We start from the raw sequence: 26,456 nt of genomic DNA, 5'->3' as shown, positions 1-26,456 counted from the left end.
AGCCAGGATTCCATCTTGGGTCTTCTGCCTTCAAATTCACTGCTGTATGTAATTGCTGCCTCAATAAATTACTTCTACTATTCATTTCATTGATAAAGTTAAAAATGCAGAAATTGACCAGTGAATTCCACTGCAGTCAGGATGATTTAAGAGCTTAGGAGACATGTCTAGAACTTCTTATTTTCTGATTTTTTTAATAGCTTTTTTTTTTTGGTTTTGCATCTAGTCATCAGGGCTCTTTCCATATCTACTTGTTGAAGGTGGCTCTTGTTTTAGCCAGCAAACTTGGAAGGAGAGATTAAAGGATGTAGGCACTATGAGGTTTCCAGTGGACTGAGATGTAGGAGTGGAGAAATGGCATGGTCCATACCATTGGAAGCATTGCCACATAGTCCAGTTTGAAAGGAGGATAGGTATGAAATAATGAAACCAGTTATCTGCTCAGCACAGTACTAAATCCTGAGAATAATAGTCTGTATTCAAACTGTCCATACTGTGAATGGACAGTTCAGTATCAGTAACCTTCAGAAAGGTTGAAGTAAGAATCCACCAGAGAAGATAGACTTAAATTGTCCTTAAAAGTAGGGATAAGTGGAAAAGGGGGTAGTGAATATTTTAGCCTCCAGCAGTAGGTTCAGTGAAGATTCAAAGATGAGGTAGGAATATACAGCTTAGGGGAGGAAAGAACTGAAAAACAATTTATTATAAGCATCTCAGTTCTTGTGGGAGCCTTGAAAAATCACTCAATGGGAGAGGATAGTCACACTCAAATGATGAGTAATTGTGTTTGTTCCACTTGCTACTCACCTGGTGGCCACAGTAGCATCAGGCTTGATCAGTCTTCTGTCCACTCACAAATAGTTCATGTACTTCTCTAACTTATAGGGACCCTTTTCCCCTAAATATATAGCCACCATACTTTGAACACACTAACAAAATTAATAATAATCCATTACTATAATAATATCTAGTTCCTGTTAAAATTTCTGATTATTTCAAAAAGGTCCACATAAGGCATTTAAAAGATATCTTTTAACTTAATTGTAGAGTGTTTTCATTGGAGAGAAATAGAAAATACTGGTTAGGTCCTGATTATATATAGACCTTGATACTAGGCAGAGAAGTACACATTCCACTTGGGAAACCACAGATATATTCTTGAATATATGAGTTTCAGGAAGTTTATTAATTGACTAAAGATGGGAAGTCAAGCTGAAATGCAATTTTAGTTATCAGGTACTTAGACCTGATTTTAAGGTATGACATTAAGAATGGCAAAGAAATTGATGAATTGCGATCTCAAAGAAAGAGTCAGTTGGTTTTACTGACCAACTGAATACAAGGAATGATTGACACAGCATAAAAATTGTAAAGAGAGAATAGCAATGGGTAAGTATCCATAATTTGAATGCAAAAGAAGAATGTGTCTAAGAAAAAAAGTTAAGATAAACAGCATATTTATTTATGTTCTCATTAAACTTTTTATATTGCATTTCTTGGCTGACATTATGGTATATTTATAATTTATTCATATCTAGGGAGTAAAGTCATCAAAAATTTAAAATTCAATATAAATGTTTAGCTTGTAAGTAGTTTAACTTTGTATATAAGGAAACTATTGTTAGGAAATCTAATAAAATGATAACATATCTAATAATAAAATGATAACTCTATATATTGTACCATATATATATATATATATATATATATATGTTGTGTAAATACATATATATATCTCCTGACTTTTCTGGAGTAAATTATATAGATTGAAATCCACTTCACACAGTTTTTAAATAATCATTCATTAATTTCTTCATCAGAAAAAAATCAAGGGAATGTAGCAACAATACAAATTTATATTCACTTAAACTGAAAAACTAGGTTTTTTTGGATTATAAAACAGGCTTTCTGGATTATATCTGAATATTATTTCAAGCCTTTTCTCAACATTGAATTTTAAATGTATCTTGTTAATAAAATCCTTGTTTTTAAGCATTTGTATCCAAAAATCAGAAGTAAAATAAAAGCAAGTTTTAATCTGTCTTCTGTGAATTTTATTTTCTCCAGGTATAATATCTATATATCATACCACTTGTGTAGTATTCCACTGTCCTGAGCAAGGATAGTCACTCTGTGGCCCAGGGGCTATATATAGCCAGCTCCTTAAGAGGTTTATGTGCATAATTTGAAGCATACTTGAAGAAAGTAATTACTATTATAAATTGTGTTAATACCAGATTAAAAGTAAAATTAAGTATTTGAAAAATCTAAAGTAATTTAGTAACACATAAAGGATATGTGTAAACAACAAAGTAACATAAATATTTTCATATCATGTGACAATGGAAACTGTCTATAGATTAAAGAAATTTTGAGTTTAAAATAACCCCTTCCTGAAGGCATAATATAAAACCTATTTTGGCACCCCAAAGTAGAAGATTATTATAAATGGAAAGGAAAAATCAAAGCTTACCAGCTCGAGAGATTATTGTTGCTGTTGAACACAGGTAGAGAGAGATGTACCTTCCCTATTTCTGGAATTGCTCCACTGGAATCTTTCACTTTATTATACATTTAAATAAAGAATTTCCATATTTTTCTGGCATGTGGAAATAAATGTTTTCTAATATTTTAAATTTATCAGGCTTTCATATCGAAAGCCATGATTTTTGTCTCAGTTAAAAATAGAAATAAAAATAGGAAAAAAATTTTCTCTGAGCGTTTATTAAAATATCAGTGATAAAATTGCAATATTATCACAGAAAGTAATAATCTGTAAGGGATGAAATTAAGATGAGAGAAATTATAACATGTTTGCTGATAGGAATGATCCAATAGAGAGAAAAATTAAAGATGTAGGGGAGAGTGTTACAGGAATATCCTTAAGTAAGCAAGAGAGGATAAAATCTAGTATAAAAGGGAAGGGATTGGTCTTATGAACAGTGATTGTTCATCCATAATTCAAAGAAAGAGTTATATGGGGACAGATACATGTATGTAGATAGGTGTGGTGGAAACTGGCAGAAATTCTCTTCTCATAGCTTCTGTTTTTTGAGTGAAAGTGAGGATGAAAGGGAGATATTGGAAGTTTAAAGAGAGAAGAGACACCTGTCTGATGTTTTTCTAGAAGAATGAATGAATGGGCCAAGATTGCCAGACAGCTATGAACCGATTTTAGGTATAAAAGATTTATAAAGTAAAATTATTTCTGTTCACAGATGACATGATCTTACATGTAGAAAAACCTTGATTACACACACACACACACACACACACACACACACACAACCCTGTTGTAACTAATAAGCAAAATCAGCATTCAAAAATCAGTTGGAGGGGCTTCCCTGGTGGCGCAGTGGTTGAGAGTCCGCCTGCCGATGCAGGGGACACGGGTTCCTGCCCCGGTCCGGGAAGATCCCACATGCCGCGGAGCAGCTGGGCCCGTGAGCCATGGCCGCTGAGCCTGCGCGTCCGGAACCTGTGCTCCGCAATGGGAGGGACCACAACAGTGAGAGGCCCGCGTACCTCAAAAACAACAAAACAAAACAAAAAATCAGTTGGATTTCTGTGCATTAACAGTGAATAACCCAAAAAGGAAATTAAGAAAACAGTTCCATTTACAATAGCATCAAAAAGAATAAAATGCCTAGGAATAATATTAACCACAATGGTGAAAGACTTGTATACTGCCAACTATATAACATTGCTAAAAGAAATAAAGAAGACACAAGTAAATGGAAAGACATCCCATGTTCATATATTGGGAGTATTAAGATGAAATACTACCCAAAGTGGTCTACAGATTCAGTGCCATCTGTATCAAAATCTCAATGACATTCTTTGCAGAAAGAGAAAAATACATCCTAAAATTCATATGGAATCTCAAGGGACACCAGATAGCCAAAACAATCTTGAAGAAGAAGAACAATGTTGAAGCTCTCACAATTCCTGATTTCAAAACTTAATATAAACCTGTAGTAATCAAACAGTATGGTACTGCCATAAAGACAGACATATAGACCAATTGGAATAAACTAGAGGCCCCAGAAAATAAATTAGGTGCCCCAGGCCCCTTGCATATATATGTTCAAATGATTTTCAACAAATGTGCCAAGACAATTAAATGCGAAAAGGGCAGTCTTTTCAACAAATGGTCTTGGCAAAACTGGATATCCAAAAGAAAAGTTGGACACTTACCTCACACCATATACAAAAATTAACTTAAAATGGATCAAAGACCTAAATGTTAGAACTAAAACAATAAAACTCTTAGAAGAAAACATAGGGGGAAAGCTTTATGACATTGGACTTGGCAATGATTTCTTGGATATGACACCAAAAGCACAGGCCTATGCAAAAGATAAATTGGACTTTATCAAAATTTAAAACTTCTGTGTATCAAAGGACGCTATCATAGAGTGAAAAGGCAACCTAGAAAATATTTGCAAGTCATGTATCCGATAAGGGATTAATATCCAGAATATATCAAGAACTCCTGTAACAAAAAAAAGGAAAACCTCAGTTAAAAAGTGAGCAAAAGACTTGAATAGACATTTTTCCAGAGAAGATATACGCATGGCCAATAAATACAAGAAAAGATGCTCAACATCACTAATCATTAGGAAAATGAATATCAAAACCACAGCGAGATAGTACTTCACTCACATTAAGATGGCCATTATCAAAAAAAGAGATATGTCTTGACAAGGATGTAGAAAAATTGGAAGTTTTGTACACTGCTGATGGAGGTGTAAAATTGTACAACCACTGGAAAACAGTATGGCAGGTCCTCAAAAAATTAGAATTACTGTATGATCCAGTGATGCCTAATGGGGTATATACCCAAAAAAATTGAAATCAGGACTCAAATAGATAGTTATAAAAAATGTTCATAGCAGCAGTTATCATAATAACCAAAAGATCAAACAAAACAAATGTCTATAGATTAGTGGACAAATAAAATGTAGTAATATACACAATTGAATGACTACCCAGCCATAAGAAGGAAAGTCTGATATATGGAACAATGTGGATGAACCTCGAAAAAGTTAGGCTAAGTAAAAAAAGTCAGACACAAAATGACAAATACTGTATGATTCCATTTACATGAAGTACCTAGAATAGGCAAATTCAAAAGTAGAATTGTGGTTTCCAGGGGCTGAGGTGATTGGGGGAGTGGGCAGTTAGTATTTAGTGGGTACAATTTCAGTTGATATAGATGAAAAGGTTCTGGAAATGGGTGGTGGCGATGGTTGCACAACAAAGTAAATGGACTTAATACCACAGAACTATGCACTTTAAAATGGTAGAATTTATATTACGTATATTTAACCACAATTTTTAAAAATAAAACAATAATAAGTGAAGACATTCACTGTGAAGGTTTTTTTAAAGATTTATAAAACTATTTGCATTTTGCAGTATTCACACTTATTTCTTTCAAGTTTGGCACACTTGGCTTAGTTTAAAATATATAGATTTAGGGGAACTCCCTGGCAGTCCAGTGGTTAGGACTCTGCACTTTCACTGCCGAATATGTATATAGAGAGGTACATATAGATTTTGCAAAAAAAAAGGTACGAATTGAAATAACCCATTTGATTTTGGAATAATCATTTAATGTATATGTCTACTTTGCATGGGCAAAGAAAAATATGCAGTCTTGAACAATTATTTGCTTTATGTTTTTGTGTCTTATAATTTAAATGATTTTAGATTCTTTCTTGAGAAGGGATTATGTCTGTTCGGTACACCAGTATACCGACTCACATAACAACTGGGACGGTACCTGGAACATAGTAGATGTTCAATAAAATATTTTTAAATGAAAAATGTGCATATATAAATTATGTATATTTGAAAATCTGTTCACAGTTTTGTCTAGAAAGTGGGTTCGAGCAGGGAGGGTAGCCTAAAAGGACAGTTCCTTAATATAATTGATAAATACAGATATGTGTTTCTCAAGTCATTACAAACATTTATTTTGGTTACATATTAAAAACTGTGCCGAAACTTGAGACAATAATAGAGTAAGATATGAAACTGGTTGCTCAAATAGAAAATTAGCTACATGGGAATTTCCTGGCAGTCCAGTGGTTAGGACTCCACGCTCTCTGCCGAAGGGCCGGGTTCAACCCCTTGTCAGGGAACTAAGGTCCCACAAGCCTAGCGGCAGGCCAAAAAAAAGAAAAGAAAAGATTAGCTACATATACTTTTAATGGGAAAATATTCACAAGAAATTAATGTGGGATATAGGACAGTTATGCTTTGTATAAACAATTAGATATTAGAAGGGAGGGGCAAATTTCAGTGCACATCTCCTTATTCTGTAATAGAAGTAGTGTAGCTTTAGCATAGCCATTTTAGTGGTAAGAAAACTGCGATAAAAGAGGTTGTCAAAGCTTGAGCTACAGTGGTGGTAGTTTTCTGGTATCTTCTAGAGAGAGAAGAAATTTCATTCCAACATCTGAGTATGTGGAAACTGTTTAGGAGTAAAATTCCTTACCTGGTGAAGAGTGGGGACAGGAAGAGACTAGGAAGATCAAGAGCCACAGGGTTCCTGTTTTATTTCTCATCTCTGGGTACAAAATTAACTCATTTTTCCAAGGTTCATATTTTAGAATTACTTCCTATATAAAGTGATATCCAAGTCTAACAATAACTATTCTAATAGATAAATGTTGAGGGTAAAATAATATTTGGATTTTTTTAACAAATTAAGAGAAAATTGGTTTGTTTTAGGCCTTCTGTATATTTTTACTGTATTTAGTATTAAAATATTTCACATGACTTCTGATTTTTTTCCTTTAAAAGTATATTTGCATTTTGCTAGCTTAAGTTTATTGAAACTTAGCTCTTGTATGTCATTTCTTATTTTTCCCTTGACATGAGGTCTTACCTACTTGATGAAGATGTCATTTGAATGGTGTACTGCAAGGAATTAAATGCTGTTTGTAAATTATGCCTTTACCAAGGTAAAGACCAAATTTTATGAATTCACTGTTTATAAAAGGAAAAAATAACTTCATATATTTAATACATTCAAAAGTTTGATTAAATATTTAATTGTATTTACTTATTAAGTTGACACAGAAAAAAATGCTTTTATTTTTCTCATATTATACAACTTTGTGTTCCTAACCTATAGCAAGGTGCTTCGCACATAATAGGCTTTCCTTAAATTTTCAATGTAGGAATAAGTTTTATTATGTTACTCAAAAGCTTCCAAGAAATAACTAATTATGCATACTATGTTAATGTTAGAATCTTTAAACATGGGTTTTTTAATGTATTTACCCTCTCTTTTCCTAAAAGAAAATTTTTTTTGTATCTTTAGGTGCTAATGTGTGTTTAAAAAAACAAAACCTTGGAGTAAAGTAGCAGCACATAATGGTTTGTGGATTTTGAAAAGGTGCAGGCCATATTGTGCTGCCTCAAAAATACAAGGATCTGATCTTCTGAAGAAAATATATTTCTTTTTATTCATAGCTCTTATGATAGCAATGTCAGCAGTGCCTTAGCAGCACGTAAATATTGGCGTTAAACTTCTAAAATTATCTCCAGTATTAACTGTGCTGCTGAAGTAAGGTTGGCCATACTCTACAGTCATATTTTAATGTATATTAATATTACCAATGTATTTTCAGCTTTATTGATAATTAATTTTCAGTATTACTGATAATCTTGTTATTTTTAGTATGATTCAATAAAAATAAGTTAGTACTAACTTTTAGATGTTTTTATTAAAATAGTATAATTGCAATTTAATAGTTGTGTTGAATGCCATCAAGTTTATTGAAAGAGCTCATACAGCATCAAATAAATTTATTTTAATGCGTATTTGTATTCAGTCTAAATATTCAATTTTTACTTCAGGTAGAGCGGAAATATTAGTTTTCCCTTTATTTCTCTAGTAAAATGAAATTACATTAAGACATTTGCTTATCTCACAGATAAATGTACATTATAAAATACACATTTTGAACAGAACTTAGAGGATAATTTTTAGTAATATTTCTAAATATTCTCTTATAAGGGAAAGGGGAAAGTATCAAAACATGTGAATTAAATTCCTGAAATCCTGTGTCTCAAAAGTAGACTTAATCATAACTTTAAAAGTAGGAAAGACCTTATAAATGACCAGTATATTTGTTGGTTAGTTCAGGAAACAGAAACTCAAATTAAGTAATCTGCTACACATGCAGATTAGGATCTTTAACCTTACGTCTTCTGACTTTATCCTATCATATTGGTTTTTTCTTGTTTTTATTTTAAAAAATTTTTTTAATCCTTAGCCACAGATTTTTGTTAGAAAGTAAAGTCGAAAATATGAAGGCCTTGTTTGCTTTTTTTTATATCTAATATTTAACTTTAGCATAAGACCAAAAATAATTATGATAATCACTAATTTTATAGATGCAAACAGTCAAATTTTTTTTTTTTTTTTTTTGCGTACGCGGGCCTCTCACTGTCGTGGCCTCTCCCGTTGCGGAGCACAGGCTCCGGACGCGCAGGCTCAGCGGCCATGGCTCACGGACCCAGCTGCTCCGCGGCATGTGGGATCTTCCCAGACCGGGGCACGAACCCGTGTCCCCTGCATCGGCAGGCGGACTCTCAACCACTGCGCCACCAGGGAAGCCCCCAGTCAAAATTTTTTAATTTAATTGAAGTTTGAAGGAAAATGTTTTCTTTACCTTCTATTCCTTATTTGTTGGTGTTTAATTAAGTCATTAAACTAAAAATTGATGTTTAGGATAAGAGTGTGGTTGTGTAGTGTACTATACTCCTGGTCTTATTTCCTACAAGGAATATCTCCTTTCAGTTGTAACCAAGCAGGAAATCTATAAATACAAGCAGTTCTTAACAAATCATTTCAATTATAATTGTCTATGTTGGAAACCCTAAAAGTATTTCAGATGTAATTTAAGGAGTTGTATTTGAGCATCTTCTGTTTAAATTCTTATTTCAAGATAAAGAAAATACATAAGACAAAGCTCTCATTTTTAAGAACAATCTCACTTTTTTCCAGCAAAATTTTTTTCCCAAAATAAAGAAGTAGTATACCATATTGGCGAGAATCAAATGCCAGCTTTCACATGGAAATATTGCCTTGGGGCTTTTAAAAGTCATTCATCAAGCTTTTAGCCTGTTCCCTTTATTTTATCTCAGCCATTTCATGAAAGACCGTAACAAATATATGGTAATTTTTGGTTCCACTGAGAATATTTCAGGAACTAATACATAGATACTTGGAAATATTTATTGAATGAATTACAAAGTTTGTCCAGTATTTTCTGGAACAACCCAGGAATTAGATTTCTATTTTTTCTTTTGTTTTCCTTAATGTATTTGAAGTCAGATTTTAGAAAATTATATTTAGTCTAATTTGCCTTCTAAATGCATTTTATATTTACTAAATAAATCTTTATATCTAGGTGCTCAAGATGTGAAAAAGGATCATTTGGGGCTAAAAAAAAACTTTAATTCAATCCTGAGAACAGATTAAAGAAAAATTGAAATATTGGGAGAGTAAGAAAGTATAGAAAAACTGTTGCATTGAAATTCATTATAACAGTATGCAACTTCTTTCCAGTCTCCTATTAGAGAAGGTGAAATAGCCTGTCAGTACCTAATGAAACACTCATTTAGGTAACTCAACAGGACTTAAAGTTTTATTTGTAAGAGTTAATATATTTCCATCTTTGTGTAATTTTGAAACACAAAGAGCAAATAGTAAAATAAAAGTTATGCCCTTTCATGTTAGTCTTAATATGGCCATTTATTTTTTTTGCAAAGAAGAAATAACTATATACGGGTGTATATTAAGCTTTCATTTTTTCCACCTTCTTTGGAAAAAAATCCTAATCTTTTTCATTCAGGTTTAAGTTGATGCCAAATAATTCCAATATTGAGCATCTTAAATCTGTTACTTGGAGTATGGATTGAGTTTGGAGCTAACTCAGAGGACTACAGGCAAGTATTCAGGAGGTAGTCAGAGGGATATCGTAATAGTTGAACAATTCAGCTTGCATACTATATTCAACTTCAAGTCTCTTAAGATCACATATATGTGAACGTAGAATTGACAATTTGATCATAGACTAAATGCCATATTTAACAGTAAAGATTTTCTTCAATCAATTATGTAACCTTTTAATTGTTATAGAATTAGAGGTGTTTTTAAGCCACCAGGTATCATTACTGATATATGTTCAGGTTAGCCATAACTGGATTAGCAAGATTATACTTTAATAAACTATGATTTCTAAGTTAATGTATTTATTTATTTAGAAGTTGACATTCTAAATCAATTTTTTTTTCCTTTTGCAGGTGGATATTACTATCCCTTATTCATGGAAAAAGTTATATTCTAAGTGTTGTTTCTCATTGAGTATTAGCAAAAAGGAGAAAAATTAATGTCCTAAACTTTTGAGATAGATTTGGCTCTAGTAAGTATTTAGATCTGTTATTAATAGGGTTGGCCAAAAAGTTCGTTCGGTTTTTTTCCATAAGATGGCTCTAGTAGTGAGCGCTTAGTTGTCTCTAACTTCATTCGAAACAGTTTTGTTAGGTTGTATTGTGACAGCTGTCATATCAGAGTGCATTTTAAAAAAAACTTATCAAAATTGGTGAATTTTTGTGTAGCCATTTTAGTATTGAAGATGGAAGAAAAAAGCAGTATTTTCGGCATATTATTGCTTTATTATTTCAAGAAAGGTAAAAACACAACTGAAACGCAAAAAAAGATTTGTGCATTGTGTGGAGAAGGTGCTGTGACTGATCGAACGTGTCAAAAGTGGTTTGCGAAGTTTTGTGCTGGAGATTTCTTGCTGGACGATGCTCCACGGTTGGGTAGACCAATTGAAGTTGTTAGGGATCAAATCAAGACATTAATTGAGAACAACCAACGTTATACCACGTGGGAGATAGCTGACATACTCAAAATATCCAAATCAAGCTTTGAAAATCATTTGCAGCAGCTTGGTTATGTTAATCGCTTTGATGTTTGGGTTCCACATAAGTTAAGCGAAAAAAACCTTCCTGACCTTATTTCCGCGTGTGATTCTCTACTTAAACGTAACGAAAACATTCCGTTTTTAAAACAAATTGTGACGGGCAGTGAAAAGTGGATACTGTACAATAATGTGGAACAGAAGAGATCGTGGGGCAAGTGAAATGAACCACCACCAACCACACCAAAGTCCGGTCTTCATCCAAAGAAGGTGACGTTGTGTATTTGGTGGAATTGGAGGGGAGTCCCCTCTTATGAGCTCCTTCCAGAAAACCAAACAATTAATTCCAAGAAGTACTGCTCCCAGTTAGACCTACTGAAATCAGCACTCGATGAAAAGCATCCAGAATTAGTCAACAGAAAACACATAATCTGGGACTTCCCTGGCTGTCCAGTGGTTAAGACTCCATGCACCGCAGGGGGTGCAGGTCCGATTCCTGGTCAGGGAACTAAGATCCCACATGGCACGCAACGCGGCCAAAAATAAATGAATTTAAGAAGCAAAAAGAAAGAAAACGCATAATCTTTCATCAGGATACCGCAAGACTGCATGTTTCTTTGATAACTAGGCAAAAAGTGTTACAGCTTGGCTAGGAAGTTCTGATTCATCCACCATATTCACCAGACATTGCACCTTCGGGTTTCCATTTATTTCAGTCTTTACAAAATTCTCTTAATGGAAGAAATTTAAATTCCCTGCAAGACTATAAAAGGCACCTAGAATAGTTCTTTGCTCAAAAAGATAAAAAATTGGGGGAAGGAGAAATTATGAAGTTGCCTGAAAAATGACAGAAGGTAGTAGAACAAAAGGGTGAATACGTTGTTCAATAAAATTGTTGGTGAAAATGAAAAATGTGTCTTTTATTTTTACTTAAAACCCAAAGGAATTTTTTGGCCAACCCAATACATACATGTCTGGGAGAAGAAGTAAGAGACCATCATCAGTACATTTCCAGCTAAAATTTTTTTTTTTTTCTTACCTCTTATCAAGGGATTTCCTAAAATTTCTGTTTTATTACTAATAGCTTGAGCCCCTTTAATGGAGAACTAATTTCTCCAGCAGAATTTAAGAGTTTATGTTCTTACCTTGTTTATTTATAAAATAAATCTCACAGATTTCTGATTTTTTTTTTTTTAGGCTATTTGCAATGAAGAAAATGTTGGCAAAATAAATAAGTTTAAACTATGTTAAAATTACTGTGCAAGGTAACAAGTTAGTTGCTGGGTTTTTGTTTTTATTATACTGAAATTAAATTCAACATTTATCATTTCTCTTTGGGTCTATTTCTTGATTTTTAATCCATGGGATTCATGCAAAAACTTCGTGAATAATACATTTAGATTAGCATATGTATGAGTACAGGTCTCCCTTAATTCTGTGGAACTTTGAATAATCTGATACTTATCATATTCTTGTGATTGAACTTTTGTGTTTTGAAAAAATGTAAACTGCCTAGAGAATCTTGTTATTGTTTCTATTTATCTTATGCTATAGGGTTAGATTTTGTTTGAGAAATTATGCTGAGAAAAAAATTTTTAAGCCACCTTTACACTAAATGTCCTCAATTTGATTAACTTGTTATTAAAGTTATTCTGTATATCTTCATTTTATAATTTAAGCACTTAGCAGGGATTAATATCTTTAGGAAGTAGTAGAAACTTTAAAATCACTCCAGAGTTTGCTTATTTCCACATCTCATTATTTTAGAATCTTTGGGAATGCTTGTATTTATGAAAGTAACATTTTTCAGGGACATAAATTCTAACAGAACCACTAAAAGTTCTTTTCTGTTTGGACTTTAATGCATATGATACTAAACTATAGGATAATTTTTTTTAAGTTTTCATGTGATCAGTTAAAAATACCACTTTAGCATGAAGCAACAAAGTAGAATGTCGTCCCATAGAAGTAAAGAAAGTTTAAGTACATCATTTCTTAAGAGAATTTGTACATTTTAACATAGTCTATGCAGATTTTTATGTTAATTTGTTTTTCCATAAATGTTTTTTCTGGCTTATGTTTAACAAGGAGCATTAAAAGTAGATTTGAAGCATTTATATATAGAGGACTACAAATTTATTTATTCTACTATATTGGCACTGAGGATCAGCACTGAACAAAACAGGTAAATTCCAGCCCTCATGAGCTTACAATTTGGGGAGTGAGGCATGGGTAATAGAATAGACAAACTGATAAGTACTAATATGTGGTATGTCAGATGGTGATAAGTTCTATGAAGAAAAATAAAGCAAGGGAAGTGGGAGGGATGGGTTAAACGTGTTTGGAAGGCAGGCAGATGTGTTTTTAAAGAGTGTCCAAAAATGCCTCACAAAAATGACATTTGAACAAAGATCTAAAAAACGGAGCAAACCATTAGGTTTCTGGGAGAAGAGCCTTTCAAGCAGGTGAAATAACAACTACAGAGACCTTGAGGCTAAAATATTTTTGGTGTGTACCAAAAAGAGCAGCAAAAAGGTCTCGATGGCTATGATCAAATATACAAGAAGGAGAATCATAGCCCAAAAAGTTTATAGGAGCCAGATCTTAGGGCTGTTTAAGTTCTTAGCTTAATGTACAGATTTAATTTTCCTTACTTTAAGAGAAACTTGACAGTTGTATGTGCATCAGCCTATGTGACCTTTGTAGATAGAATATTTTTTTGGATCTCACTCAAGGTTAGAACCTCCATCTGAGACCATTTAGAACATAAACAAAATGTTTAAATGGTTAATAGGTGTATGTGTGATGATCAGGTTTTTATGAATTGTGATTTGATTGGTCTGAAATTGTTTTTTACTTGCTCAGTTTAGGTAGTCAAAGCTAATAGCTCCAAGAGACACTCTGAACTTGTTCGCATTTGTCATTTACTCAAACGAATCACAGTTGTCTTCAACTCCTCCATTCTAGGAATTGCTGCCATTTTTCTCACTTATTCCTATTAGCATTTTAGCTGAAGAGTTCTTTGCCTGTAATTGTTTCATCATGCTTTTGCTAATAAGATAAAATTCAGACTTAACTTAGACCTCATGATCTTGCCCCAGCCTTAAGTTTTTCCATTTTTCTTCAAGCAAACTAGTCCTGCTCCGTCTGTTTTTCTATCTCTGTGCCCTTATTTATGCCATTTCACTACCCCAGTTCTCCCCCGACTAATTCCTGTACATTTTTAAAAAGCAGGTCAAACCTCTTGTGTGTGCTGAGTGTTTCCTGACTTTAACAGTCTGGCATTATCCCTCCTTCCCATGTTATGAATGGTTTATACCTGTAGCTCTTAACCTTTTTCTCTCACTTAACAGAGAAGTACATTCGTTATCATTAATCATTAATTGTATCTCATTTATTCATGCATATTAACCTTTTATAAATGTATTGGCAATGTGAAGAAAAAATTTAAATTTAAGAACAAAAAGCAAGTGGACTAAGATATCCAGAACTTCAAAACACCAGCCTAAATATTAGGTCCCAAAGTTCAAATATTAATTTTATGCTGACAAGTGATATAGTTGATTTTTCCTCAGTTATATTAAAATATATATCACATACAGTAGTGTGGACCAGTCATAATATATTTCTAGGATTTTAGCACGTTAAAAGAATTAACAAATTAAAAAAATTCTTTGTGAGTAGGACCCAGGCATCATGATTTTAAAGCTTTATAGTTGATCTGTATCTGGCCAAAGTTGAGTGACCTAGAGCATCATAGCACATAAAAAGGCATTCAATAAAGAGCTGAATGATTGAGAAAAAAAAAAAATTTTTTTAAGAATACTGGATTCTCTATTTCAATTTTCTAATACTGTAAAAGCTATTAATAAATATTCTCATTTAAAAAGTAATCCATGTGTTTATTATAGTGTTGTTTATAATATCAAAAGATTGAAAGTTTTTAAAGTGTCCAATAATAAAAAGCTGATTAAATAACATGCTGAGTGGAATACTATGCAGCTGTTTAAAATAATGTAATCAGTATTTTAATGAGCTAGAAACTTCATGATTAAGTGAAAAAAGGTTACCAAATAGTGTGAACAGACTCATTAAAAGAATACATATGCTAAAATGTTATTACTGGTTCACTGTGGATGTGAGATAAATCTTACTTATTCTTGATGGTAAATAAGCATGTATGATTTTTGTGAGTGAGGGGGGGAGTTTGTTTTTTGAAAAGGAGAGAGAGCTCCTTGAAAAATAAAAAGTTACTTGCAGCAGCCTTACCTCCACTTAATCACCTCCTTTAGAAATCTGTAAATGGAAACCCTAAGTTCCTATGGGTTCAGGAAATTTAGAAGTGATAATGAAGAATTAACTATCATGGGAAGGACTGAACAGGTAATTTCAAAAATCAGATAACTTTAAAATCAGCTTCAGGGGAGCAATCTACTCTGTGTTCTCAAAGGAATGGTGAAAAGGAATTCAAGAATCACTTCTTGAATTCTCTGTTGAGAGGTTTTGCTGTCTTTTCCCCAGTCTTCCAGCCCCCAAAACCTCAAAAGGTAAGTATAAGAAAAGGAGTAGGTATCTATTTTAATTTTGAAACTATATTAATAAGCTGTAAAGAAAAACAAATCTGGTTTATTTTATAGTTACAGATATTTAATAGCACAGTGAAACTGACTTTAAGATCTTAAAAGGATTTTTGTTTAAAATGAAGTTTGTTTTAATTTTTCCCAGCATAAAAATAATGTATAGGCATAGAAACCTCGAAAAAAGCAAAAAATTCTATTTAAAAATTACATTTTTACCATCCAGTGGCAACTATTATTAGCAGTATATTGTTTCCTTCTAGTTGTGTAGTTGGATTAACAAATTTATTTCTTAATTCATGACTCTGCCAGAAACTGGAAAGAACATCACCCTCTGGAAAAGAGATATGAGATATGCTCCTGGCTCAAAAGGTTTTTCTTTACATTTATCTACAATACAGTTGATCCCCAAACAACATGGGTTTGAACTGTGAGAGTCCACTTAATTTTTTTCAATAAATACGTACTACAGTACTACACCATCTGAGGATGAGGAACCGCGGGTACAGAGGCCAACTCTAAAGTTACATGTGGATTTTCAGCTGCAAGGTGGGTCAGTTCCCCTAACCCCCTTGTTCAGGGGTCAACTGTATACCCAAAAAATACCACTAATTTTATCATTTGTTCCATAATGTTTTACTGTAAAAATGCGTACATTTTAAAATTTCTTTTTTCTCAAAATATTTTAGTAAATTTGAGTACATGAGAAGATGCATCTTGTTTACCCTCTGGCTTCCTCTTTCACACCTGCATGTCATCCCCAAGCGTACCTTTGCATAGTTTGAGAGCCTTTCTGAGGCAGGGGATGTCATTGAAGGGTTTTCATTGGGAGAGAAAGAAAAATAATTACTGAAAATGTATCGCTCAAGATTTGCTGAAGGAAATCTAGGACCATTAGAGAAATTATGTGCTGCTTTTGTACCCCAATAATCACATCAAATTTATCAAAAAGCTGAGCTGGTGTTCTAAAATTGTGGAATTCACATTTGATATTCAAAAAACATTTACTAATTACAGACATTTCAGTTCAAACACATGGCTATGGTTATCAAAAGGTAAACACAACACATATAAATTCATAGTGTATGACCTGTCTGTTACAGTGACCCATTTAGAATGTAAAAATAGTATGTCTCAACCAATTTCTCACATTTCAATATTTTATAATTTAACTAAACCTCTTTAACAGTTTTAGACAGGCAGGTTTAGAATCTGACAACTTGGCTAATCAAATAAACATTTGGGAGTCTAAAAATCTGACTCAGAGGGGTGTTTGTCACCAGAACTCACCTATGGTACAGATGTCAAGTTAGACCCTCTGCTATGCCACTTTTGTCACCATTTTAGTGGGCATTGCATCCTTTGAAAAAATAGGGAAAGCACCCAAAAGTAAAGCCTCAGGTCCATAATAGTTAAGCTATCAGACCAGTTTTTTGAATATAACTTTTCAGATGTATTTACCCCTAAAACCCAAGGAATTTGGATCTTTAAAAACTGATTACGTACTCTTTCTAAAAAGTTCCTTATAGTTATATTCTTCAGGAAAAAAATTTGTGATGAGTTTACAATACTTCTATATTCATTAAATTCCTTTTTTTAAAAAGAATTGTGGATGGTTTTTTGGGTAGTCAAATTGGATAATTTAGTTTGGAATTTAGGTAAAGATTCAACAAATTTCAAAACTAGCATGAAAATTCTTCATTTATTTAGGGTAAACTATTGCTATATGCTAATAAACACGTGTTCTCCCAAATCATTGTTGATTGAAAGTCTTGGTTTGTATGGTTCATGTCAGGACACATGCAGACTATGGATGTGAACCAGTTTCAGAGGGCATTCAGAGAACTGAAAAAATATGAGATGTCAAATGTCCTCAGGGGTGGGTGGAGGTATTAAGCTTGCTTGAAAAAGAACAATATTGAGACTTTTATTCTGTATTGCAAAATATAGAAGGGCAAAACTGGGGAGATTGAGTTTCAGGGATGCAAATATAAACTCTTAAGCAAGGGATTTCTACTGACTATGGATGTGTGTGTGCATTATGGAAATGGACTGCTTTACCAAGGACCTCAGAGCGATGAAATGGGGGCGGGGGAGGGAATAAGATTTAAAGACATCATTTGAGATGAAGAAAATCAATACATCAGCTTGAACAAATTCTTGCCTTTAAAATGAGCGCACTTGTGCTAACAATTTTTGACTAAAGGAAGCTACAGGGATATTTCTAGATTTTTTGTTTTAGCACAGCTTTTACTGAAAACTATTATTTTAACAGAACTGACAGTATCTAAGGAAGGTACTCCTTTAAGAAGTTCAAGATCACGGTTTCAAGAAGTATGTGTCACTTGTCTGAAAACAAATAATGAAAAATGTTAATAAGTTACTGAAATTGGAACATAGTTTTTGAATACTAAAACTTATAAGTTGGCATTTGTTTTCAAGAAAGATTATCAAGGCTGTTGGGTAAATCCAGTATAGAACTGGATCATTAAGTTTTCATTTTCCTCTTAAGACTTCAGAGGAGAATAAAGTTGAAGAATTTGGATAAACTAACAGGAAGGAACCAATTCCAGAGAAATTCTTAATCATACCGTTTTGATTTGAAGAGAGTTGAATCATAGTGTCAATGGGACATTCTCTGATATTTATATTCCAGGGTGCTTGGATATTTCAGAAGACTGCTGCGCCATAGCTTGGGCTTAGAATTGCCACTTTTGGAATTCCCTTTCTGTAGTTAAATATAGGGGGGGGATTCAGCTTCAATTGGAGCTTTTCTTACCTTACTAGACACATAGTAGATGCTCAGTTATTTATTAAGTGGAGTGTTCCTAGGAAGATCAATCTCACTCTGAAATTGGCACTGGGTCTAGTTGATTCTGTCATCACATATACAGGAAATAATCATTCTGTATATTCTTTGCCAGTCTTTTGAGCCTAAATCATAGTTGAGACTTGATTAAGAAGTGTTACGCGTTGGCTGAGAAGATAGCTTTTATGACATCTTTTAATGCAGGCTTCTTAGTTTTTACAGTTCAAGTACTTTTCAGACTACTCTGGTTCTCTTTCAAATTTATATAGAGATTCTTGATAGGAGAGAATTATTAATACAGTAAGGAACATCAGCCCTGGCACATTTGTTAATGTTTATTTGCCCCTCTGGGAAATAGGCCTGTAAGTTTTTATTATTTATTTTGAGTGCTTATTTTAGTGAAAGTGACCCAAATCAATCAAATCAAAACATTTAAATACCACCCCTTGGGTTGTGGATGAATTTTTTTTTAAGTACATATGGAAACCACTCAAGCTTTAGGTGCTATTAGTGACAGAAATAACTGCTGACACATTGTCCTTTGCCAGAAACTTTTACATTTAAAAATCCTTTCAATTCTCATAACCACCTTATGGGGGAGATACGTCATTATTCCCATGTTATAAGGTAAGGAAACAATCACAGGGAAATAGCATGCCTGATGTCACGTAACTAGTAAGTGGGGGAGTCAGGATTCAAGCTCAGGTAGTTTCATTGCAGAGCTCATGCTCTTAATAATTATATCTACAACCTCTGTCCTATAGTTAACAAAAGGTAGGGGAGAGAAAATTAAATATTAAGCCCTAAAATGCTCAAAATGATAGTGATACCTTCCAAAGAATGTTAAGACTTTAAAATAGGTTTCTATGTGGAAGTACTATACTAAGCACAAATTATCTTCTCAAATATTCCATGATGGTGCAAGGAGGCATGCTCTGAGAAGTGTGTTTTGGTAACACTGGACGTGGGTGTTTATGTGTCCATGTCCTTCTGTATGTATGTGTAGTCCATGAACATACATGCAGCTATATGAATTCAGTCAGCCCTTAGTAGCATTGTCCTCCCCTGAGAAAATTGCCCCACCTAATTGTCCAGAGTAAGTCTACACAATCTATAGGTCATACTTTGTTGTACTGTTTTTAAGGTGTCAAAGCATCAAACAGCATTGTTCTCTCACTTCACATGTCTCTTTGGAAGCTAATCAAAACCTAAGGGAAAATAAACCTTTTGTAACTAAAAAGCTGCAAATTATACATTTAAACTGTAAATTATGTAATGTATACATAAATTATACATTTATACATTTAAACTGTAAACTTATTTTGCAGGTTACCTATTCCTAAGCTATGAGACATACCATTTTCTTTGTATTTTATGTTAATTTAAAGAATTGGACTTCTGGCAGGCTTAAAAATCTTTAACTTCATTCTGTCTTAGCAATTGCAGGCAGTGTAGCAAGTTCTTACTGAGCCTTCAGAAATACTCTCGGGTATTGCCTCAGAAGGGCAACCTCCTCCCACCCCCTTCACATACACAGAAAATTAATAGCTCCCTTTTCTGTTCTGTCATCCCTATAGTAGTTTCATTATTGCTTATGTTACATCATATTGTGATTATTTTTCTTATTTCTCTCTGATTAACCTGTAAGCTTAATAGGCTTGAGCCCAGACTATCTTATCTCATTTGGTGACTGATATAGTAAATAGAGCCCATGATCGCACATAGCACTCAGTATTATGTTACATCCCTTCCTTATCATGGAATACATTGATACCAATATTAGTATGGCTACTCAAAACAACTCACTTGTTAGATAGCCAGAAGATAGATCTTTTCAATGGAATCCTCCTAGGATCAATTAGGTGAAATTTCCAGATCACAAATATCAGTTTCATTGAAGGATCCCAAGGAAAGAGAAATGAGAAACATGAAATAGTTCTTGCCAGGTAGTAGCAAGTTTTATATGTGAAATAAGTCTTTGTGAAGGCTCTTTATCTCTTACTGAGATGATGCATTAGTTAAGGAATAAAAAATTTCACAGAGCATGTTTTATCTCCTAGGTAACAGACAAAAGAAACTGACAATATACCTTATGTAAGTCTTAGGAAAACTGTCTCTAGCAGATTGAAATTGTTTCCCAGATGTTCTTCCTGAAGTGTCACAAGAACACCATGGAGGTCAGGAATTCCAGTTAGCTTTGCTACCATCTCAAGATTCAGGGTTTTAAAAAAATATTAAGTGCTTTTAAAAGGGTTAAAATTATTTAATTGCTGTTTTTCCCACTTCATCATTCATCTGACTGACCCTACAGTTGATTGCTTAAGACAGCTTTTAAAATCCAAGTCAACCTTGCTTAGGCCAATGAATTCATACCAGCTTGTATGTAAGAATACAACCAGAACAACTATTTGTGACTGCCTCTGTTTCTACCTCATCAAGAAATAGTTCTCACTTTAATCTTTCGCACTGAGGTCATACGGTGTGACCTTTTTTCCTAGCACTGTATTTGTGTTCTTTTCTTGCTATCTCCCAGACTCTGAACTTTACCAGCTTCCTGAACCCACAGTACCCAGCCTCTAAATCCTACCTGCCTAAATCCATGTCATTCAGATGCTTTGTCCTACATTGGGAAATCATCTGGCTTCCGGGCTCTACTTTTGTTTGGAGGACCCAAGTATATTCCCAAATTAACTGAAGCTCTAGCCTTAATACTCTTGCTCTCAGGTCGATTTCACATGGTGGCCTCTGTTGCTCTTCATAGTTAATGCCTTCCAAACTAGGTTTGGCCTACCTGTCAACAAAATATTTGGGTGTTTTATAATTAATAAATGTATGCATTGATAATATACCTGATATGTCTGCTACTCTAAGATTGTTTTTATCTTTAAGATGTTTTCTAAAATTAATTGCTCACTGCCAGTAATACTCATTACCCTCATTTTTAGATAAGGAAAAAGCCTAAGATACTGTTGCATTAGTATAGGATTTTGGCATCAAGATTCTAAATACAACACATGGCACAGTGTCAACAATTAGTTAGCTTTAAATAGATAATTGCTCAATAGAATTTATCCAGAGACCTACGAAAGGAAGCATGAGAATGATGAAATCATCTTATAACCTCATCTTCAATCCAGGCCTGCCTAATTGCTTGCCACGGAGAAGGCTAAAATTGTTGGAAATTCCTTTTTTTGCCTAAGTTTACCTTTCATCTTGTTTCATTTCCTGTCTTAGTATGATAATCTTTTTATATGAAATTGTGCTATTTAAATTTTCATAATTTTAATTTATTCATGTGTAGAATGTATAATTTTATAATTTGTGATACCTGATGTATTTCAAGTAACATAATTTCCTTACACATATAAGAACAACATTAAAATTAAACTGACACAGAGTAGATATCCAATAAACATTTAAATTAATATTGAATCAATTAATAAATTTATTTAACATGGTGGTAAGTCAGAATTTTTAGAGTTCTGTTATCGACAGCCTTATAACTTTTCAACCTTCTCTGTGTTTTCAAAGTGTTTACTTTTAATACTCAATTTTTTTGTATTTAATTTCCCACAGTTGAAAAGATGAAGCTTCTCATAGAAACAAAATAATTTTTTTAGATTAAATAATCCTTTTTAGACTATGTTTTTGGTTCTGTTACTGGCTCCTAGGGAAAAGAAATTGCAATAAAATAGGCATTTCTAAAGAAATAACTTAGGATTAGGATTCCTTCAAGAATTCATACAAGAATTAAGAACACTAGAAAATCAAGTAATATAAATTAGAAGTGAAAATGTCCATTAGATTAATTTGATGATTCTAGACATGAGAATCTGTAAGTTATTTTCTATCATTTTGTCCTCATTTTTAAAGTCTCAGACAATGAAACTTCCATCACTTGAATCTCATTCAGTAATGTGTATACAGCTATTCATTCAACAAGTCACTTTGTTCAGAGGCATTTGCCTCTGATACTAGTATCTTCAATGTCATCAAAATGCATTTTATTAAGATGACAATTGAGCATGTAGGAAAGCTTAAGCTTTCCCCCTGGTTTAGAAGACCATGAAATGAAGCAGAATAAAAAGTTATAATTCAGTATAATAAAATTTGTGAATATTATCCTAAAGAAGTGTTCAGGTAGCTTGGTTACTTTGCCAGGGGAATGACAATGTAAACAGAAGCTTAAACTGTTCCTATCCTAGAGAAGTTAAATGTGGTCCTACTCAAATACTTAAAAATTGGCTCGGCTTGAATTTGTGTGACCTTAAGCAAATTGCTCTCTCCAAGCCTCAGCTGTAAATTTTAAGTAAGAGGTTGAACTTGGATCTGTTTTGTCCCAAAGTTTTATAATCCTAGAACAGAGTCAGCCTCCAATGTATTTATTTTATGAATAATTCTGTACGCTGACATATTACTCATTAAAGCAAAGGAAAAAAAGTTAAATAATCTTGTAGATTTATGTGGAAACCTTAGTTATCACCTTAGAATTTTGGATATTATATATTTAAGTTTTCCATTCTAGAAAAAAAAATTAGATTTGTTTTTCCTACCCTTTTGTCAGATTGTCACCTTGACTGTATGAGACATGGCTAACAAAAGGAAAACAACCCCCATAGAAACTTGAAGAAGGAGAGGCACTCACTGTAAATGAAAAATAAGAAATCTTTTAATGTTTATCAGATAAAGAAAGCGTTTAATTGAATTAATGGGACACTGGAGTACCAGATGATTTAGTTAACTGACGTTTACAATGATCTTAAACCTTGTTTGAATATTTTGTAAAACATTAATAAAAATTACAATATTTCAGTATATCAAACAGTATGCTGAATATTGTTAAATTTTATGTAAGGATCAAGTCATATAAAGTATTATGTAATAATAAGTATAGAAGTTTCGAGAGTAGTGTTTAATGTGTTTTAAGCCATAACATCCAGAGGGTGTTTGATTATAATTTTTCTTAAAGTTAACTTCTTTTTTCCTGAAGTAGAGTGCAAGAGACAAATTCAGGTTAACTAAGGATTCAATTTGAAGAATTCCAGTTTCCTTTAAGCAAAATTTCACTTTATTTCAAACTGAACAAAATTATGTTGTATTCATAATTTGACAACACACTCAAAACGTGTACACTCTAAAGGATTCAAATTACAAACCTTTCAGTTATAATCTGTTGGTTGTAAGCAAGGCCATGTACTTGTAAGTTTCTCTTACTGCCAGAAATTGTATCAGAAGGGACTAAATTATCAAGAATGGCTACTGGTGTTTTGTTTTGTTTTTGGCTCTGTGGCATGGGGGATCTTATTTCCCCGACCAGGGATCAAACCCGTGCCACCTGCCATGGAAACACAGAGTCACAACCACTGGACCATCAGGGAATCCCAAGAATGGCTACTGGTTTTGATCATGGTTATGTACATAAATGTGTGTTATATACTCTACCTAAGTAGAGTAGGACAGTTTTATTCATATGCAAATCTATTTTTGAATAGTGTGAAAAATCTGAGGTGATAATTTGAGGTGTCATATTCTGTAAATGAGAGTGATTATAATTTCATCTCATCAAGAATAGTTATTATAATAATACTTAAAATGCCTTGAAAGTTTTCTGTTGGCATTTTTCAAGTGAGATAATCTTTTATTATTAAAGACCTATTCTATGCCCAGTACTTCACTATAGTCTAAAAAAGATGGTCACTGTCGGCAAAGAACTTCTGGCCTAAATGGTAATATTATACTAACTTACAGGAAACAACTAGAGAAGAGTGGAGTGTAATCTGTCTTGCTGATCTGAAGTGGCGATAGAAGCTCAAAGGAAATGTGGATTTGGACAACAGAGAAGACTTCTTAGAGGAGGTTGAAAATGAGCTGGGCTTAAAGAATAGATAGGACTAATTCAGTGAAATGAAGGAATTGGAGACTTACAAGTGCAGAAAACATGAACCAAAGGATGATCAAGTAGGAAGGAGTAAAGTAGAATTACTGGGTTGAAAACAGATTGGTATTGGGGAGTAGGTAGGGAGGTGAGTGTAACCATGTTTGAGATTGTTTTCCTTCCTTTGCATAAAATGCCCTAATTTCTAATTGAAGAAAATGAGAGTATATTCAGATTGCCTGCAGCCCTTCGAAAATCAAGGTGTGATGATTTGAAGAAAATATCACGATTTGTAAGAAATGTTGGAAGGAATCTAGGCTTAAATTAGACGAGTTTACCTGAAATATTGGTGGTCTATAGCCTTTAACTGAGCAAATCAAGTGAGAAATCTTGAGAGGCAGGGGTTGCATAGCCAAAAGTCTACTATCAGGGATATTTTTTGCCCAGGTGAGATTGACCTTATCACTATGGGAATGATCACAAGTACCACAGTACTGTTGTTAAGCCAAATAAAAACACTGTACTCCTTTTCCAAACCTCTAATTTGCATACAAACCTTAGCTCAAGTTATGTCCTTTCCCTCATCTTCAGCTGTCTAAATATTCTTAGGCTGTCTAGCCCCTGCAAGAAATTTTCCCAGTTCACTTTCCTTCCTCACCCAGAAATACCATTTCTCTCTTTTGTGCTCCTATACCTGACCTAGAACAATTAATACATCCTGCTTTATGGGCAGAGGCTATTTTATTTTGTATTGTATACTCTGCAAGTCTAACATAGTGGGTGCTTGATAAATGGCAGTTGGTTGCTGAAAATCAGTAGTGATTTGGTGATAAATTAATGTTCTGGAAAGGCTGAATACCAGCTAGATAAATATAGAAATGCCCAAGCTCTTGCCTGTTAATTTAGAAGTTCTCCACCTTTTACTGTTTCACTTACCAGGGCTCAGGGCTCCTCTCATTCTATGCTACCTATTAACATTCAAGTCTTAGCTACCTTAAAGTTTTTTTTAAAAAATCAAAGCCAGAAACCTGTGGGTGGGGATATGAATAGCTGGAAAGCCTATGAAATTTTGAGGGTTATAAATGATCTGATTGATCATCTAAAACTTTCCAACAAAGTATAATTTAACTGTTTCCTATTGGCTTTTATTTGTTGTCTCTCTGAGGAGATGGGAGATGGTAGTAGAATGAAAAGTCCTTACATTAAAAAATACTTTTCAAAAAATTTTTTTCAAGAAGCATCGTTACCATAATCACAAAAATAAATGTATTGAACATCTGCTGCAGTTCTTTAAAGTGACTCTCTAAAGTTAATTGTATGCTTCTGAATCCCTCCGCTTACTAGAGCTACCTTATTGAGTGAACTGGGTTTTCTTATAAACTTTCTTGGACAATTTTGTAAGACAGTACCCAAGTCACACGAAAAAGCTTTCAGAAATCTCAGAAGGCAGAGAAAATTGTGGATCAAATATGTAGCATTTGTTTTCTGCTAGGACATTTAAGTCATATTTATAATGTGATAAGGATTTATTTTTATGTATCCTTAAGAGCTTTTATATAAAATCTATAGGACATTTATGTCTGATTTCCAGAACCTATATAAATATAAATTACATTTTTTTGAAAAGTCTAATGTTGCTGTTGGGTTGGGTTTGGCTTTGAGGGAGGTTGACATATTTGTTATACTTAACATTTAGCCAGAAGTCAGGAATTCAACCAGCAATTAAATAATGGTTCCCACGGTGAAGCAGTTTCCCCTCTACACTGATTTGCCTTATGACCTGTTTTCTAGGCACTTATTTTGACATCACCACTGCCCCCACCAAAAAAAAAAAAAAAAAATGTGAGAACTGACTATATCACGGGTACCTAGACCATGTGAAGAAAGGACTGAGACTGGAAGCAGAAAACACATTGTCCGTACAGAGCAAAGTGCCAGACAACAGCTCACTCTAGTAAAGGGCAATAAATGCCACATGAGATGGTCTCCTCAGTTCAAAACTGTAAGTAACTTTAGGGAATTGCAGGGGGATTAGACAGTTGTCTCTGCTGACTCAATAAAAAAATATCTTCATTTTGTAATTTGTGGCCTGTATGCTTGTAAATAAGATGCACTGAATTGTCAAGTAGTGGACTTTTCTGGTTTGTGGGTGAGAAATAGAATGCAGCCAAAATAGAATGCAGTATTCCCCCAAAAGTAACTTGGGACCTTTGCCTTAAGACCTGAGACAAAGGTTACATGAA

General features: G+C 33.5%; 1 protein-coding gene across 16 annotated transcripts in view; it reads left to right on the top strand.

Annotated features, from left to right (window-relative positions):
* The window catches only part of LOC111175295 (uncharacterized), a 127,842-nt gene that overhangs the window by 59,300 nt on the left and 42,086 nt on the right, over positions 1–26,456 (top strand). For 7 of the 16 annotated variants that reach the window (XR_016388702.1, XR_016388704.1, XR_016388703.1 and 4 more), the window contains 4 exons: positions 6,892–6,974; positions 9,879–9,972; positions 10,330–16,078; positions 24,087–26,215. The gene's annotated coding sequence lies outside the window, so the exon portion shown is untranslated. The remainder of the gene's footprint in view (positions 1–6,891; positions 6,975–9,878; positions 9,973–10,329; positions 16,079–24,086; positions 26,216–26,456) is intronic. The other 9 variants (XM_089899598.1, XM_089899591.1, XM_089899592.1 and 6 more) reach the window with 9 other exon arrangements.

The sequence above is a fragment of the Delphinapterus leucas genome, chromosome 18 (assembly GCF_059928025.1).
Source record: "Delphinapterus leucas isolate spDelLeu-1000000601 "Yukka" chromosome 18, BTC_Dleu_Yukka2, whole genome shotgun sequence".
Taxonomy (NCBI): domain Eukaryota; kingdom Metazoa; phylum Chordata; class Mammalia; order Artiodactyla; family Monodontidae; genus Delphinapterus; species Delphinapterus leucas.
The sequence above is the reverse complement of the archived record's forward strand: the minus strand, read 5'-3'. Positions and strand labels throughout refer to the sequence as shown.